The sequence below is a fragment of the Macaca thibetana genome, chromosome 19 (assembly GCF_024542745.1).
Source record: "Macaca thibetana thibetana isolate TM-01 chromosome 19, ASM2454274v1, whole genome shotgun sequence".
In the NCBI taxonomy this organism is placed as follows: domain Eukaryota; kingdom Metazoa; phylum Chordata; class Mammalia; order Primates; family Cercopithecidae; genus Macaca; species Macaca thibetana.
The window spans coordinates 33395667-33416137 of record NC_065596.1 but is presented as its reverse complement, the minus strand read 5'-3'; the positions used below and the strand labels follow the sequence as shown (position 1 = coordinate 33416137).

Here is a 20471-nt window from a genome sequence, read left to right as displayed (position 1 = left end):
TCCGGGGGTCGCTTCCTTTTGAGTTTGTTTGAGACTCAGTCTCAGTCTGTCGCCCAGGCTGGAGTGCAGTGGCGCAATGTCGGCTCACTGCGACCTCTGCCGCCCGGGTTCAATCGATTCTTCTGCCTCAGCTTCCCGAATACCGGGATTACAGGCGCCTGCCACTTTGCCCGGTTAATTTTTGTAGTTTTTAGTGTAGACAGGGTTTCGCCATCTTGGCCAGACAGGTCTTGAAGTCCTGACCTCCTTATCCGCCCGCTTTGGCCTCCCAAAGTGCTAGGATTACAGGCGTGAGCCACCGCGCCCAGCCTCCTTTAGGGTTTAACGTCAGTCTGAGGCTGGTCCAGTCCCCGCGCCTTCTATCGCGTAGTTTTCCGGCTCAAAACCGTTTCCTGACCCCTCCTCCTGCCCGCGCTTTTTTGTTTTTTTTTTTTTTTGAGACGGAGTCTCGCTCTGTCGCCCAGGCTGGAGTGCAGTGGCCGGATCTCAGCTCACTGCAAGCTCCGCCTCCCGGGTTCACGCCATTCTCCGGCCTCAGCCTCCCGAGTAGCTGGACTACAGGTGCTGCCACCTCGCCCGGCTATTTTTTGTATTTCTTAGTAGAGACGGGGTTTCACCGTGTTAGCCAGGATGGTCTCGATCTCCTGACCTCGTGATCCGCCCATCTCGGCCTCCCAAAGTGCTGGGATTACAGGCGTGAGCCACCGCGCCCGGCCCTGCCCGCGCTTTTTAAAGTCCTCATCCCGGAGGTGGATTCCCGCCCCGGGCGCCTCCCAGCCTCTCCCTCGCTGGCCCCTGGAGCGCAGCCTCGCAACCCCAGTCCGCGGGAGGCCGTTCCACATAATTCCAGGGCTTTCGAATTACGCTTCAGCCTTCCAGGCGGTTCTCGCCTAAAAAGCCCGAACACTGGCGCTGGGAAAAAGGCTGAGAGACGCACAGGTCCCGCCCCGGCCCCGCCCTCTGCCGGTTCTAAAGGGTGAGGTCTCTCCGCCTCGCGCCCAGCCTCTACCTCACCCAGGCCCCACCCACCTCCTCGGGGGTCCCGCCCAGGTCTGGCTTCTGCCCTGCGCGCTCAGATTCGCGCAAACCCGGAAGCGGATCGCGTGGAGTAAAGGTCCTACAACCGCGCGTGAGTTTCGCTCTGCTTTTATTAAGTCTGCGTTTCCCAGGCCCCCGGCGCTCTTTTTTGTTTGTTTGTTTTTGTTTTTTGAGGCAGAGTCTAGCTCTGTCGCCCGGGCTGGAGTGCAGTGGCTCGATCTCGGCTCACTGCAAGCTCCGCCTCCTGGATTCACGCCATTCCGCTGCCTCAGCCTCCCGAGTAGCTGGGACTACAGGCGCCTGTCAGCACGCCCGGCTAATTTTTTTCTATTTTTGTAGAGACGGGGTTTCACCATGTTAGCCAGGATGGTCTCGATCTCCTGACCTCGTGATCCGCCCACCTCGGCCTCCCAAAGTGCTGGGATTACAGGCGTGAGCCACCGCGCCCGGCCTCCCCAGCGCTTCTTTACCTGGAATGTCGGGTCCCCACAAACCTGGAAATTCTCACCCGTCTTCTTTCACCAACAGCAAATTGAGACGTCCCCGTGAGAGTCCGGAGATCATTTCCTTTTGGGTTTAAAGTCGCCCTGAGGCTGGTCCTGTCCCTGGTCTTTCTGCTGTAGGACAACATATAGACTTCCTATCGCGTAGTTTTCCTGCTCAAAACCGTTTTTTGACTCCTCCCGCCCCGACTTTTTAAAGTCCTCACCTGAGAGGTGGATTCCCGCCCTGGGCGTCTCCCAGCCTCACCCTCGCCGGACCCTGGAGCGCAGCCCCGCGACCCCAGTCCCCGGTAGGCTGGGTTTTCTGCCTGGTACTGGGATCCTGCGGACCCCACCCTTTTCCGAAGGCGTCGTTGTCCCCCACCTCCCTCCTACTCAGACTGGGCCCTGCAGCTCTCCATGTCTCCCCTCTGCAGTCACCGCTTCCCCTGAGCCCGCGCTGGGGAGAGGTGCCCGGGGCCTGTCCTGTGACACGGGGGTGTTCTTGTCTGCCCAGCCCCAGCCCCTGGAAAATGCGCTCCTTCCGGATGCAGGCGTCTTCCTCCAAACCCTCCTATGATTGTGTGGGCCAAAGGGATCAGGAGACAGAGAGAGGGACTGAGAGAGCAGTAGAAAACCTGAGACAGAGAAAAGAAGAATGAGAAAGACCCATAACAGATGGCAAAGTAGAGGATGGGTGAAGGATTTACCAAGAGACAGCAAAAGTGATTAAACAAAAGATAAGAAGGCAGGAGGAGAAGAGCAACTGGAGAAATGTAGAGAAAAGCTAGATGTACAGAGAGATGAAGGACAGCAAGGTAGGGAGAAGGGCAGCAAAGAGGGAGGCTCATCAGAGTGAGGGAGAGGAGGAGGGATTTGGAGCCAGGGCAGACAGAGCAGAGTGGTGCTGGTGGCAAGGAGAACAGAGGGAGAATCACAGCAGGGAGGACACCTGGGGATCTGGGGTGCCAGAGAGTGAGGACATGGGGGTATAACACAGAAGAGAGAATTTAACAGAGAGAGCAGAGGAGGCGCAGAGATGGGAGAAGAGGTAGAAATCTATGGAGATTGAACACGATCTAAAGATGGGAGAAGGACTAAAAAGAGGTCAATGAGTTGGGAGGATGGAGCCTGGCTAATTTTTGTATTTTTAGTGTAGACAGGGTTTCACCATGTTGGCCAGGCTGGTCTCAAGCTCCTGACCTCAGGTGATCCACCTGCCTCGACCTCCCAAAGTGCTGGGATTACAGGCACGAGCCACCGTACCCGGCCACCCATGTATTCTTGATTGAGAAAGTTTGCTTATGTCTTAGTTCTACAACTGACCTTCTTTCCCTGTTTTCAAGGTCAATAGCTGTGTGTTCGCACTTCTGCATTTTATGAATGTTACTCTGATTTTCTTGTAAGAAATAATTGAATGTTGGGAATCAATGGCATCAGAACCTTGCAAAAGAAGTTTCTTTAGCCCAGGTGTGTGAAAGATGCTTCCCTAATTTTCAAGGATAGGGGTGATAAAGACCAACCCTTCCCATTAGCCCTTCCAGGCCCCTATGTAAGAATTCAGGCACACCTTCTCACTCATCTCAGACCTTCTCAGGGTAACTCAGTGAAAATGTCTCCAGCTCTGAGCCCCAGTGAGCCTCCCTGCAACTTGGAGATGACGGGCTAGACCAGAAAAGCTCAACCCGAGTGACCCTGGCCCCTGAAATGATTGGCAAAATAGAGTGTGTGTCTGGGTGTGACTTTTCCTCTGGGAGACGGGAGTGCCCGGTTGTAATTAGAATTTTCAGTGGGGTGCAGGACATCCACAGCTACATCTAAAGCAGGTCTTGGCAGTCCCTGGCAGGGAACCCTCCACCGGCTCCCCGTGTTCCCCAGGACAAAAGCCCAGCTCCTCACTGGCTCCACAGCCCTGTGTCCAGGGCCCCTGCCAGTGTCCAGCCTCCTCCTGGGAGCTTGCCCCCATCTCCTGACTCCGTCTGCCCCAGTCACATTTGCTTTTCTCTTTTCCCAAACATCAAAACCCTTCCTGTCTCGAGTCGTTGTCCCTGCTCTTACCCTATGTCCCCTGCCCTTTCTCCTCCTTCAGGTCTGGGCTCAGAGCTGTCTTCCATGCCCTCCACCCCCATCTGAAGTTCCCTCTGCCTATCAGTCTCTGTCACATTACTCAGGTTTTATTATCTCTGCGTCAGTCACATCAGAAACGCGCTTTTTTTTTTTTTTTTTCCAAACAGGTTCTCACTCTGTCCTCCAGACTGTGAGTGCTGTCTCGTGATCTTGGCTCACTGCAACCTCTGTCTCTTGGGTTGAGGCAATTTTTATGCCTCAACTTCCCAAGCAGCTGAGATTACAGGTGTGTGCGTGCCACCACACCCGGCTAATTTTTGTATTTGTATTTCCTTTTATTTTAGAGTCTTACTCTGTTGCCCAGGCTGGAGTGCAGTGGCACAATCTCGGCTCACTGCAGCCTCCACTTCCCAGGTTCAAGCGATTCCCCTACCTCAGCCTCTCAAGTAGCTGGGATTACAGATGCCCACCAAGCCCAGTTACTTTTTGTATTTTTACTGCAGATGGGGTTTCACCATGTTGTTCAGGCTGGTATCGAACTCCTGACCTCAGGTAATCCAACCCCCTTTGCCTTCCAGGGTCCTAGTATTACAGGCGTGAGGCAACGTGCCCAGTCCACTTTTTGTATTTTTAGTAGAGACAGGGTTTCACCATGTTGGCCATACTGGTCTCAAACTCCTGAGCTCAAGTGATTTTCCCACCTCAGCTTCCTAAGTAGCTGGTACAACAGACAAACGGGCGTGCACCACCAGACCTGGCTAAGTTTTTGTATTTTTGGTAGAGATTGGGTTTCACCATGTTGCCCAGGCTGGTCTCAAACTCCTGAGCTCAAGCGATGTACTCACCACGGCCTCCCAGAATGCTGGGATGACAGGCATGAGCCGCCGCACCCAACCTCTGCATGGCGTTTGGTCAGGGCTGGGTCTGTGCCCTGAAGGGGAGCTCATCCCAGCCCAGCTCCCCACTGCTGCAGCGTGTGTGGAGGCTTCTCCAGGAGAGCCGGAGTTTTCCTGTAGGAGTTTATCGTCCTTGCTGCAGTGGGCAGCAGAGGGGACCGTATTTCCTCAGGGTGGGGTCTCCTTTGTATGTGTCCTACAGGGAGGGGGTGTGTTGATTCTGAGCAATAAACAACATATTCTGACATTCAGGATTGACTTCAAAGACTCTTGGTCCATGAGGAAGAAACCCGGAAGAGGAAGAGGAAAGCAGAGGAGTCAGGGATGGCTCTTCCTCAGGTGAGATGATATTCTCGGTGGATTGTTCTGTCTCCTTCCTTTCAGAAACGCTGGGCCTTGGAGTTGGGAATCTTCTCTGAGTCTGAAGCGTCCTGCCTGACAGGTTTGCTCACCCTCACCCATGCCTTCCCTCAGTCCCTCTCATCTCGCTTAGATTCCGTCTCTCGTGACCCAGTGACATGAACTTGGGAAGAGGCGGCCCTGGGCATGGGCCTGGGAAAGGCTCACACCAGACATGGATGGAGACGGGGTGAGGGTCCCGTGGTGTGAGTGCTGTTGGGCAGCAGGGATTGTTCAGGGTCCACATCTGGATGCACTGTCAGCTCTCTGTGGACCAGGATTAGAGCAGCTGCCAATAGAAGTCACATATTAATGTGCACAAAGTACGTGGAAAATTCTAGAATAGGAGAACAATAATGGGAAATCTTCTGCTTAATTTCTTTTTTTATTTTTATTTTTTCTTGAGACGGAGTTTTGCTCTTGTTTCCCAGCCTGGAGTGCAGTGGCGCGATCTTGGCTCACTGCCACCTCCGCCGCCCAGGTTCAAGCGATTCTACTGTTTCAGTCTCCCGAGTAGCTGGGATTACAGGCGTGTGCCACCACCCCTGGCTAATTTTGTATTTTTAGTAGAGAGGAGGTTTCTCCATGTTGGTCAGGCTGGTCTCGAACTCCTGACCTCAGGTGATCCGCCCGCCTCAGCCTCCCAAAGTGCTGGGATTACAGGCATGAGTCACTGCGCCCAGCCGATTTCTACCTGATTTTATACTACATTTTTAGGTAATTGAATGAGTTACTGTGTTTCTGACTTAAAAAACTTACTAATTGGAATAGAAAGTTCTTAGATTGACATGAATGAGACATGAATGATTCCGTCAGTTTTTGTTTGTTTAGTTTTTTTTTTTTTTTTTTTTTAGACAATTTTGCTTTTGTTGCCCATGCTGGAGGGCAATAGCGCAATCGCGGCTCACCACAACCTCCACCTCCCACTTTCAAGCAATTCTCCTGCCTCAGCTTCCCAAGTAGCTGGGATTACAGGCATGCACCACCACGCCTAGCTAATTTTGTATTTTTAGTAGAGACAGGTTTCTCCATGTTAATTAGACTGGTCTCGAACTCTTGATCTTAGGTGATCCACCTGCCTCGGCCTCCTGAAGTGCTGGGATTACCGGCATGAGCCACCGCACTCAGCCGATTCCATTATTATTTTAAGAATATGAAATCAACCTCAGTAATAGCAGGAGATTCATTCAACCATTCTTAGCCCATTTAGCTCATGGAGACTGTGGAATTGCTGCGGAGAGCCTTGTGAAACAGGTGTTTTTGATAAAAATGGTTACAATTTTTCTCAAATATGGGAGCAGTACTTCTTTTTTGTCCTATGGGATAAAGCCATATTCTCATTCCACCTATTATTATTATTATTTCTGAAACAGAGTCTTGCTGTGTTGCCCAGGTTGGAGTGCAGTGGCATGATCTCGGCTTACTGCAACCTCCACTTTTCGGGTTCAAATGATTCTCCTGCCTCAGCCTCCCGAGTAGCTAGGATTATAGGTGTGTGCCAGCACACCGGGCTAATTTTTTTTTGTATTTTTAGTAGAAACGGGGTTTCACCATGTTGATCAGGCTGGCCTTGAACTCCTGACGTCAGGTGATCTGCCCACCTCAGCCTCCCAGAGTGCTGGGATTGCAGGTGTATTAAATATATATTGTTATATTTAAACATCCCATGATGCATGTATTTATTTTGTGGTAAAACTGCAAGCAAAGCTGCAGCTTAGGCTCTTAGCTATAAAGCGTCTCCTTTCCTTGTCCCGTCCTCCACCCTCCTTCCAGCCTCACTGGGGAGCCGCTACTGTCAGTTCTGTGCCAGGTGTCAGAGCAAGTCTCGTACACGTGTATTTCTGCATTGTTATGAGATTTTAAAAAAAAACTGTACTAAATTAAAAAAAGAAAATTATATATATATATATTTTTTACTTTAGGTTTGAGACTACATGTGAAGGTTTGTTACATAGGTAAACTCATGTCATCAGGGTTTGTTGTACAGATTATTTCATCACTTCGGCGTCAAGCCCAGTACCCAGTAACTTTTTTTTTTAATTTATTTTTTTTGAGACTGAGTTTTGCTCTTGTTGCTCAGTCTGGAGTATGATGGCATGATCTCAGCTCACTGCAGCCTCCATCTCCCAGGTTCAAGTGAGTCTTCTGCCTCAGCTGGGCTTACAAAAAACCCGCCACCACGCCTGGCTAATTTTTGTATTTTTAGTAGAGACAGGGTTTCAACATGTTGGCCAGGCTGATCTTGAACTCCTGACCTAAGGTGATTCACCCTCCTCAGCCTTCCAAAGTGCTGGGATTACAGGCGTGAGCCACCACGCCCGGCCCCCAATAGTTATTTTTTCTGCTCCTCTCCTTCCTCCCATTCTCCACCTTCAAGTAGACCCCAGTGTCTGTTGTTTTCTTCTTTGTGTTCCGGGAAATATTTTACTTTGATATTTGATCCTGGTAGTTGTGAAAATTTACATGTTGTCATGTTAGTAAACATGGATAGCTTGCTCTTTGGCATTGGAAATTGGCTGAGTGACAACCTGTGGGTCATTTGCGATTTTTCTCTGTATAAAGAGTGCCATAGTGGCTCCCTCTGCGCACATCTGCATTCCTACAGGTATCTGAAGATTCCTCCAGGTCAGGCAGGTGAAGGAGTGATTGCCTCCTCTAGGATGAAGCATTTCCTGTTTTCTTAGATCCCACAAGATTCCCCCCCTGCCCCCAACTGCCAAAGTGTCCTTTTCCAGCAAGATGAGATTCCTCTTCAGTTAAACAAAACTTGCTACTTTTTGTATTTTTAAAACTCATATATATATATACACACATACACACACATATACATATATATACACACACATATACATATATATATACACACATATGTGTATATATATACACACACACATCCCCACACATATACACACGTATGACATACACATACTTATATAAACACGTGTATGTGTTTTGAAAATCTGGGACAAAGGATATAGCAGGACGAGCCGCTGACAGAACCTCTCAGACACCGAGTGGTAGAAGGAAGGGCTTTATTCAGCTGGGAGCATCGCAAGCTACTGCCTTAAAATCCGAGCTCCCCCAGTGCACAATTTCTGTCCCTTTTAAGAGCTCACAACACTAAAGATTTTATATGAAAGCGTCGTGATTGAGCAATCTAGGGGATAGTGACAGGGGTTTCGTGCACCGGTGGTCAGAAACAGAACAGGGCAGGGAGTTTCACAGTGTTCTTCTATACAGTGTCTGGAATCTATGAATAACATGGGTTTCTAAGTTATGAGTTGATTTGTAACTACTGGGTTTAGGCCAGGCAGACCCAGGCCTGGTTTCGGGCCTGGCGCGGGGCTGCCTGTCTTTGGTTTTACTTCCTTGTTTTTTTCTTAAAACAGGTACTGAGTATAAAACAATATACAACAATATGAGAGGGTCTCTCTCTTTCCTCATTGACAGTGCTTTGTATTAACATCTAGTTTTTTGTCAGTCCGAGTAGGTTTTATTATTTTATAAACATATATATATATAAATGGATTTTTGTACTTTGAATAATTTTGTTTTCATTTATTTTATTCTGAGATGGGGTCTTGCTTTGTTGCCCAGGCTGGAGTGCCCTGGCACGATCATGGCTCACTGCAACCTCCATCCTCAGGGTCAAGCTGTCCTCCCACCTCAGCCTTCCAAGTAGCTGGCACCACAGGTACCTGCCACCATGCCCGGCTAATTTTTTTTTTTTTTTTTTTTTTTGAGACTGAGTTTCTGTTGCTTAGGTTAGAGTGCAGTGGGGCGATCTGGGATCACTGCAACTTCTGCCTCCTGGAATCAAGCGATTCTTCTGCCTCAGCTTCTGGCATAGCTGGGATTACAGGCATGTTTCACCGCACCTGGCTGATCTTTTACTGTGGACGTTGTCATCTCTGAAGACATCACTCATGCTATGTCTCATCTAGATACTGAATGTCACTTGGTGTGTCAATATAAGTTTCAGACATTTCTTTAACAGGAACCCTGCTTTCATTTTTTATTTCTTTCTTGTATTTTTCACAAACATAAGAAATTCATACTGAGAGGGTGCCATGACCGCTTCAAAAAGTGCAATCAAACACAACTGGGAAGACATCATGTGGTGAAAAGTCCCTTACTCGGATGTCAGAACATTCACTACAACTAAATCCATGCTTTCCCCTCTCTCCTCTTCTCATTTTCTGTAAAGATAAGAACTCCTCCCATAACCATTTGGTTAAAATATGTTTTCATTTCAGGGTCTATTGACATTCAGGGATGTGGCCATAGAATTCTCTCAGGAGGAGTGGAAATGCCTGGACCCTGCTCAGAGGACTCTATACAGAGACGTGATGTTGGAGAATTATAGGAACCTGGTCTCCTTGGGTGAGGATAACTTCCCTGCTGGGGATGTGCCCTTGCATATCTTTGTATTTTCTCTTGTTTCTTTTGGGAGCCCCATTCTTGCTTGACTAAAATGGACACTGTATTGAGTTTGAAGTGAAAAGCTTCATGATGTAGCATCTGGACTTTCACTGTCCCCTTTGTTTAGATGTTCTGCATTTTTCATGGTACCTCAGTGTGGGTTCCAGAACTAAATTAGGTATAAAAGCTTATGGCAGGCTGGGCATGGTGACTCACACCTGTCATCCCAGCACCTTGGAAGGCCTAGGTATGTGGATCACTTCAGGTCAGGAGTTTGAGACCAGCCTGGCCAACATGTAGAAACCCCATTTCTACTAAAAATAGAAAAGTTAGCCCGGCATGGTGGCATTTGCCTGGCGTGGTGCATGCCTCTAATCCCAGCTCCTAGAAAGGCTGAGGAAAGAGAATCACTTGAATCCAGGAGGCGAAGGTTCCAGCGAGCTGAAAACACTCCACTGCGCTCCAGCCCGGGCGACAGACTGTCTGAAGAAACAAAAACAAAAATAAAACCTTCTGGCAGACTTTAAAGATATCCAGTTCCCTGTTTGCTTCTCCTGTGCTTTCGATTCAGTAGTTCTTGGAAGAGAGCTCCATGTCCACATATTACATATTACAACGCTCCCCAAGCATTCAGAAGGAGGCAGTCAGCGGAACAATTAGTGAAATATTTTCCTAGATCCATCTGTAATGTCTTCTTTCCTACTGAAACGTAGGGCTGGGACTCTAGAAAAGCTCCAGCATGTTATGGTTTTTTCTTTTTATAAGCAGAAGCCTCTTTCTCACCTGTTATCTCTACGTTGGAGCAAGGGAAAGAGTCCTGGACTGTGGCGTGTGAAGTGAAAATAGCAAAAAAAATTCAGGGCCGGGCACAGTGGCTCATGCCTATAATCCCAGCAGTTTTTCAGTCCGAGGTGGGTGGATCACTGGATGTTGGGAGTTCGAGAACAGCCTGACCAACATGGAGAAACTCTGTCTCTACTAAGAATACAAACTTAGCTGGGCGTGGTGGTGCACGCCTGTAATCCCAGATACTCAGGAGGCTGAGGCAGGAGAATCGCTTAAATCCAGGAGGCGCAGGTTGCGGTGAACCAAGATCACACCATTGCACTCCAGCCTGGGCAACTCCGTCTCAAAATAAATAAATAAATAAATAAATCCAGCTGGGTGGGAATGTATTACAGGCGTAAAGGCAGGTAAGAGCTCAGATGGGCAGAGTGGAAGCTCCACCTTCCAATAGTGTGTGGGGAAACTCTCTGCAAGTGGGAGAATTCTGTGGGAAAAGGAAAGGTTCAATCCTGAGATCTCTGAATAGACATCTTTTTTCCCCTGCTTATTTCTCTGTTCATTTTTCTTCTCTTTCTTCTCTTTCTTTTCCTTTTCTGTCTTTTCTTTGTCTCACACTGTCGCCCAGGCTACAGTGTATTGGCGCAATCTTGGCTAACCGTAGACTCTGCCTCCCGGGCTCAAAGGATTCTTGTGCCCCAGCTTTCCATGTAGCTGGGACTGCAGGCACTCACCACAATGCCCAGCTAATTTTTGTGTTTTTAGTAGAGACTGGGTTTCACCATGTTGGCCAGGGTAGTCTCAAACTCCTGATCTCAAATGATCCACCTTCTTCGGCTTCCCAAAGCACTGGGATTACAGACGTGAGCCACCATGGCCCAACCATTGTTATTATTTTAGATAGTTTTGTCTTTTAGTTCTTAGTAAACATGTAAGTGGTTGAAGCATGATTCCAGGGTGAATATAACAACCACATTAGTGTCCATTCCTTTCAGTATGCAGAAGTGAAGTGTGTTGTATAGATATTTGGGCAGAGGTTGTTGTTGCAGGTATGTTAAACATCTTAAATTATAGCATAATGATGAAACTTAAAATTTGCGTAACCTGGCCGGGTGCAGTGGCTCACGCCTGTAATCCCAGCACTTTGGGATACCAAGGTGAGTGGATCACCTGAGGTCAGGAGTTAAAAACCAGCCTGGCTAACATGTCGAAACTTTGTCTCTACTAAAATTACAAAAATTAGTGAGGCACGGCAGTGCGTGACTGTAATCCCAGCGGAGGCAGGCAGGTCACCTGAAGTCAGGAGTTTGAGACCAACCTGGCAAATGTGGTGAACTCCGTTTCTACTAAAAATAGAAAACTTAGCCAGGCATGGTGCCAGGTGCCTGTAATCCCAGCTACTCGAAAGGCTGACACAGGAGAATTGCTTGAACCCGTGAGGTGGAGGTTGCAGTGAGCCGAGATTGCACCATTGCACTCTAGCCTGGGATCTAGGGCAAGACTCCATCTCAAAAACAAACAAACAAACAAAAACAGAAGAATCTGATAACCTGCAAAAACTACTCCCTCTCCACTAGAACTTTTTTTTATTTATGTCAACATTATTTCTGTATATGTTGCATTTCGGTTAACATATGTGTACAGTGTTTTTTCATGCCTTTTTATTTTAAATAATATGAAAAAAAGTTTAGTTATGAAGAAAAGGTACACGTGTGCCAGTTTCTGTATTTGTCCTTTTATTAATTAATTAATATATGTATTTATGAGACAGTTTTGCTTTTGTCGCTCAGACTGAAGTGCAAGGCTACAACCTCAGCTCACCGCAACCTCTGCTTTTTGGGTTCAAGCGATCCTTCTGCCTCAGACTCCCAAGTAGCTGGGATTACAGGCATGGGCCACCACGCCCGGCTAATTTTGTATTTTTAGTAGAGACAGGGGTTCTCCTTGTTGGTCAGGTTGGTCTCGAACTTCCGATCTCAGGTGATCTGCCTGCCTTGGCCTCCCAAAGTGCTGGGATTACAGGCATGAACCACCATGCCTGGCCTATCTGTTTTTTTTATTTACCTTTACTGGAGAACTTTATGTTTGTGTGTTAGAGTTACTCTGTAGCCTTCTTTCATTTCCTCTTTTTTTTTCTTTGAGATGGAGTCTTGCTTTGATGCCCAGGCTAAAGTGCAGTGGTGTGATCTCAGCTCACTGCAACCTCCGCCTCCCATGTTCAAGCAATTCTCCTGCCTCAGCCTCCCAAGTAGCTGGGAGTACAGGTGGGTGTCAACACGCCAAGCTAATTTTTTGTATTTTTTTTTTTTAGTAAAGACAGGGTTTCACCTTGTTAGCCAGGATGGTCTCGATCTCCTGACATTCTGATCCTCCTGCCTCAGCCTCCCAAAACGCTGGGATCACTGGCATAAGCCACTGCACCCAGCCTTTCTCAAGGTTTTTAACATGTTAGTGCCATTAGATGGCTTCAAGGATTGCAATTTTTACAGTACAGACTCTTAACTTCCTTTGTTTAATAAGATTTGTCAGCCGTCAGTGATGTTGATGATGAGATTCTCCTGTTCCTGCCTCAGTCATTACACTGTCCTGTCAGAAACAGCTTAGAATCGCCGGCCATAGTGGCTCACCCCTCTAATCCCAGCACTTTCAGAGGCCAAGGTGGGTAGATCACTTGAGGTCAGGAGTTTGAGACCAGACTGGCCAACACAGTGAAACCTCAAATGTACTAAATGCCAAAAATGTGCCAGGCGCAGTGGCTCACACCTGTAATCCCAGCAATTTGGGAGGCTGAGACAGGCCGATCACTTGAGGTCAAGAGTTTGAGACAAGCCTAGTCAACATGCTGAAACCTCGTCTCTACTAAAAATAAAAAAAATTAGTTGTACATGGTGGCGTGCACCTGTAATCCCAGCTACTTAGGAGGCTGAGGCAGGAGAATCACTTGAACCCGGGAGGTGTAGGTTGCAGTGAGCCAAGATCATGCCACTGCACTCTAGCCCATGTGACAGAGTGACTCTGCGCTGAGGTGGGAGAATCACTTGAGGTAGGGGAATCATGCCACTACATTCCAGCCTGGGTGATAGAGCGTGACTGAATCTGAAAAACAAACAAAAAAGGAAATAACTTAAACTGGGAGGCTTAAGATGCAGAAATTTATTTCTCATGAATTTGGAAAGTGGGAAATCCAAGAGCGAGGTGCCAGCCAAATTGGTTCCTGGTGAGAGCCTTCTTCATGGTTTAGCCCAGCCATCTTCCTGCCATGTCCTGACACAGTGGAAAAAAGAAGCAGTGAGCCCTTTAATATCTTTTTTTATAAATGCACTGGTCCTATTCATGAGTAGTCAACACCCATGACTAAATTCTCTCAAAGTCCGCATCTGCAGGAACATACTATTAGAGAATACTAAAACTACCAGAGCGAATCTGAGAAGTAGTTGTGTAGTTTGAGTCTTATCCTGTCGCCCAGGCTAGAGTGCAGTGGCCTGATCTCAGCTCACTGACACCTCCACCTCCTGAGTTCAAAGGATTCCTGCCTCAGCCTCCCAAGTAGCCGGGATTACAGGCCCCCTCCGCCATGCCCAGCTAATTTTTTTGTATTTTTAGTAAAGATGGGGTTTCAGCATGTTAGCCAGGCTGGTCTCAAACACCTGACGTCGTGATCCGCCTGCCTCAGCCTCCCAAAGTGCTGGGATTACAGGCATGTGCCACTGTACCTGGCTGTTAGCCAGTTCTTATTCGTTATAATGCTGTGTATTTCCTTGACCTCATCAGAGGTCAGTCTGTTAAAATCAGAAGGTAGTGATCTTAACATGTAATTCAGTTCTTTTATTGAGTGCTGGTGGTGAGTAGAAATTGTGGCTTTTTTCTTAAGTGGAAATTGTTTACAATTCTGCAGACTGTATGAGTGTATGTATTCTTGTTTTATCGTTAGTTACAATATTTTATTAATTGAATTTTATGACTTTACATGTGATTATTCAGTATGTGGCATGCAATATAACTGACACACTGCACTCATTAATGTCACAAAGCGCCACCGGGCTCAGTGGCTTATGCCTGTAATCCCAAATGGCCAACATGGTGAAACCCTATCTCTACTAAAAATACAAAAATTAGCCAGGCATGCTGGCACTTGCCTGTAATCCAAGGTACTCAGGAGGCTGAGGCAAGACACTCACTGGAACCCAGGAGGTGAAGGTTGCAGTGAGCCAAGATTGTGCCATTGCACTCCAGCCTGGGTGACAGAGCAAGACTCCTTCTCAAAAATATAAAAGTAATAAAATATTTTTTAAAAAGTCACAAAGTGTCTGTTCTATATGGATATAGGAAATATTTCACAGTTATTCAGAAAAATGTGTTAACATTTTCTGTTTTTTAAGACGGAGTCTTACTCTTTCGCCCAGGGTGAAGTGCAGTGGCACTATCTCAGCTCCCCACAGTCTTCCTCTCTCGGATTCAAGCAATTCTTCTGCCTCAGCCTCCGAGGTATCTGGGATTACAGGTGCACACCACCATGCCCGGCTACTTTTTGTATTGAGGTGATCCGCCTGCCTCGGCCTCCCAAAATAGTGGAATTACAAGTGTGAGCCACCATGCCCTGCCTTTTTTTTTTTTGAGACTGAGTCTCACTTTGTCATCCAGGCTAGAGTGCAGTGGTGCGATATTGACTCACTGCAGCCTTTGCCTCTTGGCAATTCTTGTGCCTCAGCCTCTCACGTAGCTGGGACTACAGGCGCGGGCCGCTATGCCTGGCTAATTTGTGTAATCTTTTCTTACCTTCTCAGTGCTATGATTGTTTGACAATATAGAATTTCCATTGATTTTGATTATCGTTACAAGGGCTTGTTGTGGATTATTTACCAATATAGTACGTTGTCCGGTCCTTTAGCACTTATTTGTATACTCTGAATATGCTGTAAATATAAAGAATATATATTTTTTCCTTCTTTGATGTGACAGTAATTTTTTTTTTTTTTGCAAATTGTGATAACACTTTAGGGTCACCGTGGAAAAACACTCCTTACTTCAGGCTTACACATGTTTGTGCCCTGTCAGTGTTTTGTCATAATATTGGGAATAGGCTTCCGTAGAAATGATTTGAAGTACATATAATTGCCCTTTATTTATTAAAGAATCTTAGTTCTTTTGTGTTCCTAAACTTTGAAGGTCATGTTTGGGAATTTCAAAATAAGTATTGTTATTTGTGTCCTATTTACACATTTCAGTATTATTTACCGTCTGCACTTAATTGGAAACCTATTGGTGTTTATATTTTGTAGCTATCTCTTCCAAATGCATGACAAGGAAGTTCTCATCAACAGGGCAAGGCAATACGGAAGTGATCCACACTGGGACATTGCAAAGACAAGCAAGTCATCACATTGGAGATTTTTCCCTCCAGGAAATTGAGAAAGATTTTCAGGACTTTCAGTTTCAGTGGCAAGAAGATGAAAGAAATGGCCATGAAGCACTCATGACAGAAATCAAAAAGTTGACTGGTAGTACAGACCGACATGATCAAAGGCAAGCTGGAAACAAGCCTATTAAAGATCAGGTTGGACAAAGCTTTCATTTGCATCTGCCTGAACTGCAGGTATTTCAGAGCAAAGGGAAAATTGATAATCAAGTTGAGAAGTCTATCAGTGATGCTTCCTTGGTTTCAACATCCCAAAGAATTTCTTGTATTCCTAAAACCCATATTTCTAATAAGTATGGGAATAATTTCCTCCATTCTTCATTACTCACACAAAAACAGGAGGTACACATGAGAGAAAAATCTTTCCAATGTAATGAGAGTGACAAAGCCTTTAATTGTAGCTCACTGTTAAAAAAACGTCAGATAATCCATTTAGGAGAGAAACAATATAAATGTGATGTATGTGGCAAGGTCTTTAATCAGAAGCGATACCTTGCATGCCATAGTAGATGTCACACTGGTGAGAAACCTTACAAGTGTAATGAGTGTGGCAAGACCTTCAGTTACACATCGTCCCTTGTAATTCACAAGGCAATTCATACTGGAGAGAAACCTTACAAGTGTAATGAATGTGGCAAGGTTTTTAATCAGAAAGCACACCTTGCACGTCATCATAGACTTCATACTGGAGAGAAACCTTACAAATGTGAAGAATGTGACAAAGTTTTCAGTCGCAAATCACACCTTGAAAGACATAGCAGAATTCATACTGGAGAGAAACCATACAAATGTAAGATTTGTGACAAGGCGTTTGGACGTGATTCACACCTGGCACAACATATTATAATTCACACTGGAGAGAAACCTTACAAGTGTAATGACTGTGGCAAGACCTTCGTTCAAAATTCATCTCTTGTAATGCATAAGGTCATTCATACTGGAGAGAAACGTTACAAGTGTAATGAATGTGGCAGAAGTTTTAATCACAAATCAAGTCTTGCATATCATCATAGACTTCATACTGGAGAGAAACCTTACAAGTGTAATGATTGTGGCAAGGTTTTTAATCGAAAATCAAACCTTGCACGTCATTATAGACTTCATACTGGAGAAAAACCTTACAAATGTGAAGAATGTGACAAAGTTTTCAATTTCAAGTCACTCCTTGAAATACATAGGACAGTTCATACTGGAGAGAAACCATACAAATGTAAGGTTTGTGACAAGGCTTTCAGGTATGATTCACATTTGGCACAACATACTGGAATTCACATTTGGAGAGAAACCGTACAAGTGTAATGAGTGTGGCAAAGCCTTCTGTGGCCAGTCAACACTTATTCACCATCAAGCAATCCATGTTGTAGGGAAACTTTACTAATGTAATGATTGTCGCAGTCTTAAGTAACGCTACGACCATTGCAAATCATTGGAGAACCATAACGAAGTGAGATCTTACAAGTGTTATAAATGTGGCAGATTTTTCAGGCATCATTCTTACCTTGCAGTTTATCAGCGAACTCATACTGGAGAGAAACCTTACAAATGTGATGACTGTGGCAAGATCTTCAGTCAAGTTTCATCTTACGCAAAACATAGGAGAATTCATACAGGAAAGAAACCTCACAAGTGTGATGATTGTGTCAAAGCCTTTATTTCACGTTCATGCCCCATTACACATCAGAGAATCCGTACTGGACAGAGATCTTACAAGTGTCATGTGTGGCAAGGTCTTTAGTCTGAGGTGACTCCTTGCAGGACATCAGGAAATTCATTTTTGAGGTAATAGTTCCAGATGCAGTGAGTATAGCAAACCATCAACCATTAATTGACATTAGATTCAAATCAGCATTGACTTGAGTTTGAATTGACTTAACATTGAGTTCAAGCATTAATTGAGATTAAAGTGTTTACGTTCAGAGGATTAGGCCAGGTGCGGTGGCTCACACCTGTAATCCCAGCACTTTGGGAGGCCGAGTTGAGTAGATCACTTGAGGTCAGGAGTTTGAGAGCAGCCTGGCCAACAGATGTGAGCCATTTTCCCAGCCTGTTTTTTGTTTCTTCAACAAAAACGGATAGGGATTTTTATGGGTATCGTGTTGAATCTAAATCATATTGGGTTATATAAACATTTAACAATATTAATTTTTCCAAAACATCAATATGGGTTGTATCTTTATATATATTTTTAATCATTTCGATCAATGTTTGTAGATGTCAGTGTATGAATTTCTCACTTCTTTCTGTTTATTCCTAGGTATTTCTTACTTTAAGTTCTCTAGCAAATGGAAGTGTTTTTAAATTTTCATTTAAAATTGTTTATTGTTAATGTATGAAAATTCAACTAATTTTTCATGTTGATATTGTATTGTGCAAATCTACTGATGTGTTTATTAGTCTCAGTAGTACTTTGACTCTGTGATTTTCTACACAGAAGATCATGTCATCTACAAACAAATATAATTTTACTTTTTTCTGATTTCGAGGCATTTCATTTCTTTTGCTATTTCATTGCTCTGGCTAGGACAGCCTGTATTTATTGAATAGAAAAAGTGAGAGCATTCTTGCATCATTTGAGATCCTACAGGAAATCATTCCATTTTCTCTGCTTGGTTATTTCCACGTTGGTCACTTCATCAATGGTCAGGTAAATTTCCTTCTCTATTTTGTTTAAGATTTCTTTTTATTTATTTATTTTTTGAGACAGAGTCTCGCTTTGTTGCCCAGGCTGGAGTGCAGTGGCGTGATCTCGGCTCACTGCAAGCTCTGCCTCCTGGGTTCACGCCATTCTCCTGCCTCAGCCTCCGAGTAGCTGGGACTACAGGTGCGCACCACGACGCCCGGCTAATTTTTTGTATTTTTAGTAGAGACAGGGTTTCACCATGTTAGCCAGGATGGTCTCGATCTCCTGACCTCATGATCCGCCTGCCTCAGCCTCCCAAAGTGCTGGGATTACAGGCGTGAGCCACCGCGCCCGGCTGTTTAAGATTTCTATGATGATCAGACGTTGAATTTTGTGAAATGATTTTTCTCCATCTGTTGAGATGATGTGGTTTTCATCTGTCATTCTGTTCAAGTGGTATATCACATTGATTTGCTTGAATATGTTGAACCATCCTTGGATGTCAGAAGTAAATGGCACTTGCATATCTACAATCCTTTTATATAGCCTCTTGAATACAGTTTTCTAGTACAAGAGGTCTTCAAGAAGCTCATGGAAAAATACATATTATGAGAAAATTGTGCATGGATTTCACAGTTTTTGCACCAAAATAAACTGGTACAAATCTGTTCTAACATGTCTGAACAGGCTGTAGTTTGAGGCACTAAAAAGGATAAGGCATGAGTTTGAAAAGAGACTCTATCAAAGCAATATAAATTCTGCTAAAATTGAAATAATAAGAAACATCAAATTTACGATGAGACCAGATGCAGTGTCTCAGGTCTCTAATCCCAGCACTTTCAGAGGCCGAGACAGGTGTGTCACATGAGCCTGGGTATTCAGGACCAGCCTGGGTAACATGGTGAAAACCCCTTCTATACAAAAAAATACAAAAATTTGCTGGCCATGGTGGCACATACCTGCAGGGCCAGCTACTGTGGAGTCTGCAGCCCAAGGATGGCATGAGCCTGGGAGGTTGAGGCTGCAGTGAACTGTGATCTTGCCACTGCTCTCCATCATGTCTCAAAAAAAGAATACTTATGGTAAAATTTGGGTAGACGAATAATGATATCATTGATGCTTTATGAAAAGGTTATGGGGACGATGCCCAGAAGAAGTCAACAGTTTGTAAATGGATAACTCATTTTGAGTTGTGAGAAGACAATGTTGAAGGTTATGTATGGAGCAGCAGGCAGACCATCCACATCAGTTTCACGGAAAAACAATAATCTTGTTTGTGCTGCAATGAAGAGGACTGATAGCTAACAGCAGAAAAAATAGTCAAGAGGTTGAGAACAGGCTGGTTAACATGGTGAAGTGCCATCTCTACTAAAAATATAAAAATTAGCTAGGTATGGTGGCAGGCACCTGTAATCCCAGCTCCTTGGGAGGCTGGGGTGGGAGAATCGCTTAAACCCAGGAGGCGGAAGTTGCAGTGAACCGAGATGATGCCATTGCACTCCAGCCTGGGCAACAAGAGTGAAACTTTCTCTCAAAATAATAATAATAATAATAAATATCAAGCCCCTTCTCTTCCTTTGCCTGGAGTCAAGTGGTGTGTACTTGACTCCACTTCTAGCCATATCTTCTCATAAGACTTTCAGGATTAAGTGATTCCTGGCCAAGAAAAAAAGCAAAATCATTCCATTCCCCAGTGGATTCAGATGAAAACTGGTAATAAAATCAGGTACAACTTTAAAAGAAGACACTGGAGAAGAGCCAAGCTGGGTCTATAAGGAATTGCACCTGAGATGACACACATATTTATGCTGTCTGAGCATTACAATCACGTTACCATATCAAGCAGAAAATGTCACTACTATCTGAAGAGTGGGACATGTTTTATTGGGAATACATTTTTTTCTCTCTGAATCTGTTATGAATACATTGGTTGGCTGGGTTCAGTAATAAATACGTCAGACTTTTCATTTCCAAAAAAAAGTCAAATGATGTAATTCCATAGAGTACCTTAATTCCTGTATTGCTTTTTGTTTTTTTTTGAGATGGAGACTCCACTGGGTTCAGTGGATCACACCTGTGTTCGTCACACATTGGGAGGCTGAGGTGTGAGGTTTGCTTGAGACCAGGAGTCTTCTGGGAATCTTCTTGCCTCCACTAACCCAGTTCATGACACACCCTTGGACTTTACTGTTTTGGAAAATCTATATAAAGCAATATCAGTGTGTCAAAGCATTATGTTTGTCAGAAGCTTGTGAAAGAAACTTAAAAATTACTAAGTCAAAGAGAAAAGTCAAGTTAGGAACAGTGTCAGACAAACCTTCCTCCAATTTTATTCCTAAACAAGATAG

The 20471-nt window shown here is 45.1% G+C and overlaps 1 pseudogene across 1 annotated transcript; it reads left to right on the top strand.

The window, feature by feature from the left end:
* Positions 1-1056: 1056 nt before the first annotated feature.
* On the top strand, positions 1057-20333 carry LOC126943037 (zinc finger protein 888-like; annotated as a pseudogene). Its single transcript, XR_007721685.1, has 5 exons — positions 1057-1129; positions 3755-3873; positions 4686-4822; positions 9139-9265; positions 15367-20333. The product of XR_007721685.1 is annotated as a zinc finger protein 888-like (transcript).
* The last annotated feature ends 138 nt before the right edge of the window (positions 20334-20471 follow it).